The 12,560-nt window shown below is 38.8% G+C and overlaps 1 long non-coding RNA gene across 1 annotated transcript; it reads right to left on the bottom strand.

Annotated features, from left to right (window-relative positions):
- Positions 1-1,217: 1,217 nt before the first annotated feature.
- On the bottom strand, positions 1,218-9,024 carry LOC127776650 (uncharacterized). The gene is made up of 6 exons (XR_008018217.1): positions 8,195-9,024; positions 7,903-8,106; positions 7,286-7,826; positions 6,430-6,536; positions 5,818-5,871; positions 1,218-1,318 (listed from the first exon to the last, which is right to left on the bottom strand). It is a non-coding gene; the product is annotated as an uncharacterized LOC127776650 (long non-coding RNA).
- Between the last annotated feature and the right edge of the window lie 3,536 nt (positions 9,025-12,560).

Below are 12,560 nucleotides of genomic sequence, written 5' to 3' on the forward strand. Positions count from 1 at the left end.
CAGGGCATAAAGCTGCGTTTTGCAAATATTTTCACAAGCCTAAGACCTATCATAGACTGATCAAATTTTAGTTCCAGTGTTCACATTAAACAACGACGGTTCTGTCCACCATCCATTGTGATCCCAAGGATAGCTTCCCGCCATTGAGTCGTCATGGTTTTCTAAGGACGTCCACCTTCCCTCCTCTCAGGAAGTGGCTCCATCAGCATAAAAATCATCATGCAATATCCCATCCCACACAAGTTAAGAATTTAGAGTCTAGCCAAGTGTAATACATGTCTCGGTGCTCATTAACCGCGAGCACGGCTATTCGAATAGATTTGGTTTACTCACACTGCAGTGGATGTACACTTTATCCGCACTCCGCGACTGCCCAACACATGAGCCTCGTCTCAACACATGAGACGCGTCACGGCAAAGCTTTTCGATAACCTCGCATTGGCAGTACCCGCTCCATGAACTTAAATCCTCATGCACTCTAGGCGTCCATGTTTCTAGCAGTGAGAGGAGTTCTGGCGCTCCCGGGAAAGAGAAGTCTCACACACATATTAAATTATGGTTCAAGTTAAGTTCTGTCTCTCACACACTCATGGCAGTCCTAACAATGGCGACACCGATGTAGGGCACGCCTCTCGGCCCTACCTCAACGGTTGTCCCACCGTAGCGCACCTGCCTCACTCAGGGGTGAACCATCTATGCAGGGATACTGCCTCCGCTCGGCTATCTACTCCGCTAGGTCTATACCCATACGAGAAGTGCGGTTGTACAGGGGTCGTTTCATGCTTAACTTCATGGCTCGGTCCTTAATTGACCGGGGACGGTACTAGCCTTTTCCAAATACCACCCAAATCCTCCGTCCGCCCCAGTCGAAAACAGTTGTTTTCACTTTATTTTCCTTTCACAAATCATGTCATCAATTTCATGGCAATGTGGCGCTCATGTCTCCACATGCCGCATCTCAATTACCTTCCCAAAGGTAATTACCCAAGCATATAGCATTTGATAAATATGAGTATGCATGATTCTAGAATAGCATTTCTAAGCAATTGTCATAGTTGACTAGGGACTCATACGTAAACATGGTTACAAAGATTTAAGGGTAAACAATAATCAAGGCATGGCATAATCACAAGTGGGATGTTCATCATTGCATGCAATTTTATTTGTAAACAAAACAGTTTCGCAATTGGGATCAACATGTTCAAAGAATAGTGATGACTTGCCTTGCTCAGAGTAGTCCTTATTCTTAATATAATCTTGATCAACCTTCACCTCCTGGAAGCTGCATACGTTGCCTCACGACTAACCGATACACAGTCTAGAATACACGAGAAAAACCAATATTCAAGCAACAATCAAATATGCACAAACAAAATATATTTGTTGAGGTCGAACCTAAGGTTGCTCATATTATTCGCGCTTGCTAATGGACTCTAATCAAGCTAACAGCTAAGGTTTCTTAGTCTTTCTGTTGTCATGGTGGTTCAGTCTAGCTAATGGCTAAGGAAGGATTATGGTTACACATGCATCTATCTAAATAGAACGGTTATACACTAGAGGTTCTGTTGCCGGATGGATTTTGGATCGGTCAAATAATTACTGTGAATCATTTGTATTATTATTTTATTAATGGGGGCTTTATTTTAATTATGTACATATTTTACTTGTCAAAATAAATTATAAGAGGTTAACAATTACCCATGCTTTGTATGTTAGAATTGTTGAGGTTAATCATATTATGGTTACGGATTATCCCATCACATAATTTTACAATGAATATTCCAAATTTACAGTTGATCTGTAATTATACGAGGACAAGATGTATAACTAGTATTTATCTAATATTCATGTTTGTCATATACTCCCTCTAAATTAATATATGCAACAAGAAAATTAATACGACACCATATATCTATAATGGGATGTACAATATATGTGTGTGCACAATATCTTAATATATATTGAACCATTTATTTGAATAGTTGCTATTTACTGCTTGGTTAACTAAGGGTTGCTCACCTCTCCTACTATATGCTAATATATGGGATATGTCGTTGATTAATTTCATATAGATGATTTAATCACACTAGCTCTGTTATTATTTGCCATAAACAAGCTTAGGACCGATCTATGTGTATCCATATTTTACTTACCTAATAATTATAAGGCTAACTTTATTTAAATAACTAATAAGTCATGGGTTTTAATTATATTTGGACATAGTTTAATAAATGGCGCTAATATTTTCCTATATATCCATTAATTTCAAACAGTGATTATAATTAATTTATGTGGTTGCTACACTGACAAAACACATTAAAGGTAATTATTCTACTGTACATTATCCATTTTTATTTATTGGCACATTTTTAAGTTAACTATTATGCATCATCTTGATATTAATTATTTAATATTTATAAATATATTTTATTATCATAAGTTTTTAATTTAATCTACCCGAGCATTATATCCATATAATAGGTTAGAAATTTCTATCGCGAACTAAATATCGGACGGAATCTTAAAATTATCTTATAATGTTATACGATTTAGTTTAGTCTATGAATAAACGATTAAATATAATATACGTCTAAAATTCCTAGTGATTAAATCCGAATTTCTAGCGTGAATCGATTACTTATAGAGATTACCCAAAAATAATCTATAATAGTCTATAAAAATTCATCTAATTGTTTAGTTGTTAATTACATCTAAATTACTACCGCAGATTGGTTTCTTGTAGAAATTATCAAGAATAATCCATAATTTATATTAAATTTCGCAATTCTACGACTATAATTGATCTATAACTAAATTCTAATTCTTTTAAATTTTCTAAACTCCCCTAATCTCCCTCTAATTTCCTATTTATTTCCCTTTTCTTTTTCTCCCTCTCTTCTTCTTTTTTCCTTCCTTTCTTTTTCTTTCTCTCTCTCTTTTCTTTCTTTTTTTTTTCTTTCTCTCTTTCTCCCTTCCGGTTTCTCTCCTCCTTCCTTCTTCTTTCTCTCCCTCGGCCTCTCCCTCGGGCGGTGACGGCGGTGGGCGCGAGGTGGAGGGGGGGGGGGGAAAGACGGCTCACCGGCGGCGGCGGTGGCGGCGACGACGGCGACGGCGGCGCAGTCGCGGCATGGCGCGGCGGCGCGGCGGCTTCGCGGCGGCGGCGCGGCGACTTCGCGGCGGCGGCTCTGAAGGCGGCGGCGCGGCGGCACGACGACGGCGGCGCGGTGGAGAGGGAGGGGAATGGAGGAGTGGTGTGGGGTGGAGGAGGGGGAAGGGGCCGGGGTTTTTATAGGGGAGAGAGGAGGAAATGGTGGAGCGTCGGCGGCGCGGCGGCGCGAGGCGGCGTGGCAAGGGGCGCGAGGCGGCGGGCACGCGGCGCGAGGCGACGGGACGGCGCGCGGCAGTGGCAATGGGACGGCGAGCGGCGCGGCAGGGGCTCGGCGCGGCTCGGCGAGGGGACGGGCGAGCGGCGCGCGCGGGCGCGGGGCGCAAGACGGCGCGCGGCGGCAGCGGCGGAGCGGGGCGATGGCGACAGGCGAGCGGCGACGGGACGGCCGACGGCGACGGCGCGACAGCGGCGACGCGACAGACGGGCGTCTAGGGCTAGGGGACGTGATCGAACACTTAGGAGGCAATGAACAGTGACTTTTCCTATTTATCCCGATTTTAGTGTATTTCCCATATAAATTTGATTCCACAATTCCTAATTTTTGCATATATGCATTTTACTCAATATTTGTGTTATCTCCACTAATGAATTCACCCTAGATTAATATTACTCATATTTTATTTATATTATATATTTTTTCTAATTTTTCCTATTTTCCTACGTTTAGGGCTTTGATTGATTTATAAATTGAGAAAAGTTGCAAATTAAATTTGTATTTTCACTAGTGCATTTGAGTGCTCCTATTATGTATCCAAGTGTGAATTTGTCCAAAATTGATATTGTCCAATATTTACGACTTATTAAAGATTCTATAATTTTCTAATGAGACCATCATTAACATAGTAGCACATTAGCTCAACTTATTTAGATGTTAATTTATTTTGTATGGAGGGGTTTAATCTATTTATTCTATAAATAGTAAATTGAGACTCGGCACAATACTAATCTAATTGTTTAATTAAACACTCACATATTCTTATAAAGCTTAATTTATTTATATGACCATTATTTTATATGAGTGATTTTCATGTCATGAGGAACTCGGCGAAATGTTCTAAGTATCAATCTATATATCCTGGTGAATTACTTATTTATAGACACGATCATTATAGTGGTGATCATCATTTCATGTGTTCTTATATTTCATGTGAGATTGGATTCAAATGAATTAGATTTGATTTTACTATTTCTTTTAGCTAATCATGGCATCAAGCCATCAGCATGGTTCGAATATTTAATATTTGATCTGTGATTTATAATAGAAATTAATATTTGACTTATGCTTGATTTGGCTTGCTTTCTTATGCACTAATATTTGCAGGGTTAGTAACAAATAACATATACTCGTAAATTATATCTATTGCTTAAATTTTAGATCTTTTCTTTACTTTCTTTGTGATCATTTACGGTTTGGCAAGCAATAGCAATCAACCAACATGATGCAAAAGTTTTTAAAAAGTTCAAGATTTTAGTGATTTTTATTACTGGGAATTTTCAGGATGTTACAATTACCTGCTGGATTCCTTGAGCTGATCAGTTGGTCTATGGCAGGTCCATTGGTACCGCCTTAAGTGGTAGTAGAGACCATTCCATTTGATGATCAATGAGAAATGACCACCATAGTCCTATAGTCTTTGTTGTGTTTTAATATCAGCAGGGTTCCCTTGATGTTTATTGTTTCTGAATTTGTTAAAAGGGTTGGTAGTGCTGATTTATGGTAGAACTTGCTTAAGCTAATATACATTAACAATCTCAAATATTTAATCTAAAAAATAATCTCAAATCATGGGGAAGGACAAGGCGCCAAGCCCTTGTTCACTTCCTCCTCCCTCCACTAATGAGATATCTGATGAACCAGCATTAGTCAACAAGTTAATGAACAGAGGGTTTGATGATTCCCTGGTGAGCAGGAAAGCATTAGCAAAACTCTATGAAGCTCTGTAAAGCAAACATACAAACTACTGCTACCTGATCAACGAAATTATAGATTAGGTTGGCTAAAAGCATTAACATACCTACTGCTAAATATTTTTAGATTTATCTGCAATAGCCACCTCATGTTGCTAAAGTGAACCCACAAAGGAAGTATAGGAGTTCCCTTCAAAGATGAAAATTAAATCAGGCTTGGTATAAAAAAAAATCAAGCATGTTCTATAAAAGTTTATGCTCACAGCTACTAATCAAATTAATGATTATGCAAGCAATTGGCAGGTGTTCTATTGATTTCAAGATTCAATGCCTATGTTTGGATCCTATAATAGCAATATGGGATCGAAGAAACTCCCGTAGCATGGTCGATAGCACAACAGCTTAGGCAAGAACCCAAATGCAAAAGACATTCTTGCAATCCTAATGACAAAAAATAATGGCATGGTCTACCAAAATCCTGAACAAGATGAAACTTGCACTTAATATCATCATATCATAATGCCAAACATGAGCAAATGCAATTATCAGAAATGGTGTTGTAACACAAAGTGTAAAATAGGATCCTACCCTCCAAATCGAAGCTACCATCGCATAAAAGCAATCATGTAACCATGAACGCCGTAAAACTTAAATTAATTAAATGAAACATGACTTGTCCAATCAATCCTAAACCCAAAATTAAGTAACAAAATCATTCAAGAAATGAGCATGAGACTCACAATGGTGTAACGGTGCATCTCCTTGACAAGTGAGGTCCAATAAATGATCACTGCCTGTAAAAGCAATTAAATTAGAACGCTTCATCAAATCATCCTTACCCTAGCTCAAAAATAGCAATTTGTTGGTATCAATGACTATAGGTCCTAGAGATGAAATCCATAGTCTGCAACTTGGCTTCAACAAGTACCTAAGAACAACATCATGAAAGAAAAATAATATGTGGTCATTATTATCTTGCGCATATCCTATTCCCATTATTGTGACATACGGTATACAACCTATGCATGAATAATTTTGGGGAACACCATGAAATGGAAAGATGGTGGAATCTATGACAAGGCTGAACAAAAATGGTAACATATTTTTTGTTCAAAACTTCCAGATATATCAGGCTCATTTTTCAACAGCCGCATCTTATAAATTAAAGAATTTAAGTAAATTATGATGCTGAAGTGAACCCACAAAGGCAATAGAGGAGCTCCCTTTTGAAATCAAGGTTGTTTTACAATAGTTTATGCTCACAGATAATAATCAAATTAAGAATGGTGCAGGCAATTGGCAGGGATTCCATTGGCTTAAATATTTAATACCTGTAAAATAACTTGACATACCTATGTTTGGATATTGAACAACAAGGAGGGATGGATGAAATTTCCTTGGTATGGTCGATCCACAATGGATTAGCCAAGCACCCAGATGTCAAAAGACACTTGCAATCCTAATGACAAAAAAAAACCAAAACGCTTATAGGAACTCTTTAGCAAGATATATAACCTGAGATCCACTATGAATCAACTCATCCTACAACCATTAAATATTACGTTAGTGTGACTCTATTATGAATGGTAAAGTCAGGAAACCATTCTCTTGACAGTAAGAAAAATTAGTTGTACATGAAGTAAGAAAAATGTAAATATAAGATGGTAAGCTGTTATATTATGATCTCAAAAATTTTGCTCTCAATACAATGAACTTAATTTCCATTACATGGCCCTAGAGAATTTCCTGAAAATTATGTTTTTGTCAAGGTGAATCACAAAATAATACTCCCTCCATACTTATAAAGGAAGTCGTTTAGGACATCGACACGGTCTCCAAAACACAACTTTGACTTCTTGTTTCTATAAAAATATTTATTGAAAAGTGATATATGTATACTTTTATAAAAGTATTTTTCATGACAAATCTATTCATATAATTTTTACATTTTCAAACTCAACAACTTGAGAGTTATTCATGATTTATATTCCCAAGGTTTGACTTAAATATTGTCCTAAACGACTTCCTTTACGACTACGGAGGGAGTATCTCGCATACTGAAGGCCAAATTTTCAAATAGTAGTATAAACAAACCAACAATGTGAAAGTGTTGCAGTAAGAATGATGTAGCAACTTCTCTTACTATACGAACAATGTTTTTGACAGTTATACAATTAATAAGTGGGGCAAGGCAACAAATACAAATACCTTCCGAAGCCTCTGTTTCTTTCCTTGATTTAACGAATGAACTTTTCCTGCAAGCCTTTCAGGTGTGTTGTCGCTTGTACTCATCGATGCGGTCCTTCCCAACTCAACGAAGCTGGGATGAACCTCATAAAGTTCTTTCTTGAGATGAAGAGACACCATGTTGCAGACTTCGTGGATGCAATTGATCTGTACGCCAATCTTTTGCAGCCTGAGATTCTGAAAATTTAAAAACAATCAATATAAACATACAAATCTGGGAGGCAGGGTTTTAAAGATGGTGCACAATCTTTTCAGTTTGGAGCTCCTTAAGCTGGCTCTTAAACTCTGCTAGCCTCCTTAAGGATAGGTTTGTCTCATCCACCAAAGGAGGTACATGATCCCCATTTTCAACTGTTCCTGAAATCTCTGCATGCAGACGAACTATCTGCGCCAGTACAACCATAAACTCCTCGACTCGCTCATCCCTACTCCGTCTCAAATGTTCTAGAACAGGCTCTATTTTCGCAAGCTGTTCCAATAATGTACCCCCAAGCTTCTGTACCTGAATATGTAAAAACATACACATAAGCGAATGATACATACAAAAAGGTATGGAATGGATAAAGCAATTCACACACCCTAGAAAAAGATTCTCACTCTCCAAGAGCAGAAAGGATTTTCTCAATATCTGATTCACCAAAAGAAAGCTCTTCAGTCAGGTCCTACTTTTGCTTTCTTGTTTGCTCTACTTTCTTTCTATAAACACTGAGGCAACCCTCCTCCAGCTGCAATATCATCCTGTCTCTTTCCGCTTCATTTTGGCCAATTTGTCCCCAGTGTACCTGGATCAACAGTATCAGATTGGTTTGGGGGAGGAAGGAGGAGAAAGGAGATGGTTCATCGAGCGACGAGGGAAGAAAGAAACTGCACCAGGGAAGATGTCGTCGCCACCGCTGCCGTTGCCGGGAAGACGACGGCGCTGCTGCCGCCAGATGTGGAGCTCGTTTGCCGCCGCCAGTAGCCCCCTCCGTCATGGAGCTCGTCTGCCCAAGCCGCCATCGATCTGTGCCACCGCGAAGCTCGCCGTCCTGAGCCGCCCCTCGATCCGCAGCACAGCTACACGTGACGAGGGCCGGCGACGGCGACGGCGCGAGGCGGAGGCGGGAGTGGGGGTGGCGACGCGAGGCGGGGATGGGGGCGGTGGCGGCCGGCAACGGAGGCGGCGAAGGGCGGAGGGTGGACCGGCGGCAGTGGAGGAGGATGGCTGACGGAGAGATGAGAAGGAGGAGGGGAGGCGGGCAGCGGCGGCGGTGGCTAGGATTTGGGGGTGATTGAGTTAGGGCGCGAGGCGGAGGCGGAGGCGGCGACGGGGACACGATGGCTGTGGCGGCGGCGGTGGAGGCGGTGCTCGGAGACGGGGACGGCCCGAGGCGGAGGTGGCGGTGCCGGGAGAAGGAGAGGGACAGGGTGAGACGGAAGAGAGGAGGGGACGACGATGGTGACGGCGCGAGAGGGAGGCAGAGGTGGCGGCGCGAGGGGGAGGCGGACGCGATACTTGGGCGGCGGCGGCGCGAGGGGATGACGGAGGCGGTGGCAGGAGAAGAAGAGGGAGAGGATGAGAGGGGAGGGGGGAGGGGATGCGGGCGGCGAGGTGGAGGCGGAGGTGTCGGAGACGGCAACGCGATGGCGGCGGCAGAGGTGGAGCGCTAGCGCGAGGGGCGGCGGCGTGAGAGGGAGAGGGAGGATGAGAGGCTGGCGTCGGCGGCTAGGGTTGGGGGGCGTGTTTGGGGTTAGCGCGCGTAGTTTTGTGAAAAAGCTCCTCTGCTTTCTACTTTTACAGAGCCGTCCCAACTCGCGATTTTTCTCTCCTTACCATGAAATATACGTCATTACGAAGGGCCGAAAAACAAAATAACACCTCAATGGTACTGTTCAGGGGGACTGCGGCCGAATTACGCGCGAAGCGGAGGGCCTTTTCGCAAAAATGCCCACGCACTGCACATACTGTAGCAAAACCCTGACGTGGCACCCCTCCTCGCCCGCCCCTTGCGCGTCCCTTTATATACTCCGATTGGCATAGACTTATTTTCGGTCAACCATATAATATCATTGGTTGATGTTTGGTGCAGATCTATCTATCTATTATAATATTATCTATTATAATATTAAGACAACTTTGAAAATATGCTCCACGTTCATCCTAGGGGCTAGAAATTACCACGTTAATTGGAGAAAAAGAAAAAATACGCACCGTTTGATCATGGTGGGTCCAGATTATAACGGTGTAGATTAATCGGAGATAAAGAAAATATACACTGTTTGATCATGGTGGGTCCAGATTATAACGATGTAGATTAATCGGAGATAAAAAAAATATGCACCGTTAGAGCATGGTGGGTCCAGATTATAACGGTATAAATTAATCAGAGAAAAAGAAAAAATATACACCATCTATCTATCTATCTATTATATTATTAAAACAGCTCGAAAAGAAGACACCATGTTCGCTGTGGGGGCTAGAAATTCCCACATTAATCGAAGAAAAAGAAAAAAAAAGAAAAGGAGAGTCCAAGTAGAAATACAATCTAAAAATAGCTGAAATTCATAATTAAAAATAAGCAATATTGAAAGAAGTTTCTATATAAGAACCCAATACAAGATTAATTAAAATTCGAAATAAAAAAAATCCAAAATTAGAAAAGAGAAGGATAGCCCAAAGTAGAAATACAATTTTAAAATAGCTGAAATTCGGAATTAAAAATAAGGAATATTAAAAGAAGAGTTCATATAAGAACCTAATACGAGATTAATTAAAATTGGGAATAAAAATAAAAATAAAATCCAAAATTAGCAAAAAAAATAAAAGAAGAGTTCAAAGTAGAAAAGAGAAGGATAGCCCAAAGTAGAAATACAATTTAAAATTAGCTGAAAATTCGAAATTAAAATAAGCAACATTGAAAGAAGAATCCATATAAGAACCCAATACGAGATTAATTAAAATTCAGAATAAAAAATAAAATAATATCCAAAGTTAGAAAAATTAAAAGAGAGCTCAAGTAGGAATACAATTTTGAAACAACTGAAATTGAAAATAAAAAATAAAAAATTAAAAGAACACGATATGATATTAATTAAAATTTGGAAAAAAAATTCTGAAATTAGAAAAAGAAAAATAAGATTTCAATTAGGAATACAATTTATAAATAACTAAAATTTGTGATAAAAAATAAAGATTATTGAAAGAAAATACCATCTAAAATACATGATGAGATAAATTAAGTAATAGGCCTATAAAGGAGTAGAGCGGTAGCGGTTGATACGACATATAAAAAATATTAATAAAACACCAGATAGAATCCTAATGACGATTAAAAGGAGGAACGACGTGCAGACCATGAAGCAAGTGAGCAAGGTGGTTGCCAGGACTTCTATAAAGTTAAAAAAACCATTGATAATGATATTCGATTTTTAAAATCTCAATGACACTAAAAAGTAGAAGCAGCGGGCGGGGTGTATAGGAGTGTAGTTGCAGAGCCGCCGACAGTTGCCAAGACTTCTAGAAATAAAAAATGAATTCCAACGATAGTTATGTTCGGTTTTTAGAATCACGATGATAATAAAGAGTAGGCGGCGGACGGGCCGTAGAAGAGCATAGTGGCATTGTTTGACGAGACTTCTACAAATTATGAAAAATGAAACCCAACAAAACAATAAACCCTAAAAACTACAAGGTCCAATTTTTAAAGGCTCAGAACTTCTAAAAAGTAAAAAGAAAATAATGATAATCATGTTCGATTTTAAAATCTCAATGATAATGAAGAAGGGAGACAGTGGGCGAGCCGTAGAGAAGTACAATGGTAAAGCCGATGACAGTTTGGCGGGACTTTTAGAAAGTAAAAATGTACTTAAATGATTTCGATTTTTAAAATCTCAATGACAATAAAGAGAAGAGATAGTGGACGGGCCATAGAGGAGTATAATGGCAACGTTTGACGGGACGTCTAGAAATTATAAAAACGAAAGCCAACGTGACAATAAACTCTAAAAACTATAAGATCCAATTTTTAAAGTCTCCAAGAAGAATGAATAGAAATAGTGGTAGATCAAGCAAGCAAATAAAGAAGGAGACGACAAAAGGGTAGCAACTTGTGTGACTTTTATAAAACTACTCCATTCGTCCTATAATATAAGGGATTTTAAGTTTTTGTTTGCATTGTTTGACCACTCGTCTTATTAAAAAATTTATGCAAATATAAAAAACGAAAAGTTGTGCTTAAAGTACTTTGGATAATAAAGTAAGTAAATAAATAAATGATAATTTCAAAATTTTTTGAATAAGACGAGTGTTCAAACAGTGCAAGTAAAAACTTAAAATTCCTTATATTATGGGACGGAAGGAGTATATAATTAGAAACACGGGGATAATAAGGTTTGGTTTTTTAAAGTCTTAAGACAATGAGGTAGCTATTTAAGAAATTTTAAGTAAAATTATACTAAAAATATATGATTTTGTTTAGGTGCTAGCCATATAATTACGCGGGCCACCCAGCTAGTTAGATCATAATAATATATCTAGATCAAAATATTTACAATCGGTATCTCTCAATTTTTTTATCAGGATAAAATTTACGCCGTTAAATCATGATATATCTAGATTATACGGTCTAGATTTATTATATAAAAGGAAAGCAAATAGATCTAACTCGTGATCGATGGCTGTCTCCGGATCGTCCTCTTCCTGCATCGACACGACATCCACCAGTACGAAGGGAAAAAACAGTAAAGACGAGGAAGGAAGAGATGACGTGGAACGTTCCACTCCTGAGATGGATATGCGGCGACGCATGCACATGGTGTAAGTTCCGGAGAAAAAGGAAAAAAAAATATGTATTGGAAGCTAGAAATTAATCGGAAAACAAAAAAATCTGATTAGAAATACAATTTCGGAATTAAATAAAAGAAAAATAAAAAAAGAGTTAATGTATAAATACAGTTTAGAAAAAATCCAATGCAAATTTCGGATTAAAACTTTTATAATATTGATATTAGGTAAGAGTCCATCTATAAATACAATCTGGAAATATCTAAAATTCCGGTTAAAAAGAATCCAATTAGAAATACAATGTAATAGGGAAAAAAGCCACCAAGTTCACTTTCACGGGTTAGAAAATCTCATATTAACCGAAAAACAAAAAAATAGATTAGTCAAAGGAAAAAAGAAAAAATCTACACCATTAGATCATAATATATCTAGATCGTAAGGTCTAGATCTGCTATAAAAAAAATACACCTTTAC

The sequence above is a fragment of the Oryza glaberrima genome, chromosome 1 (assembly GCF_000147395.1).
Source record: "Oryza glaberrima chromosome 1, OglaRS2, whole genome shotgun sequence".
In the NCBI taxonomy this organism is placed as follows: domain Eukaryota; kingdom Viridiplantae; phylum Streptophyta; class Magnoliopsida; order Poales; family Poaceae; genus Oryza; species Oryza glaberrima.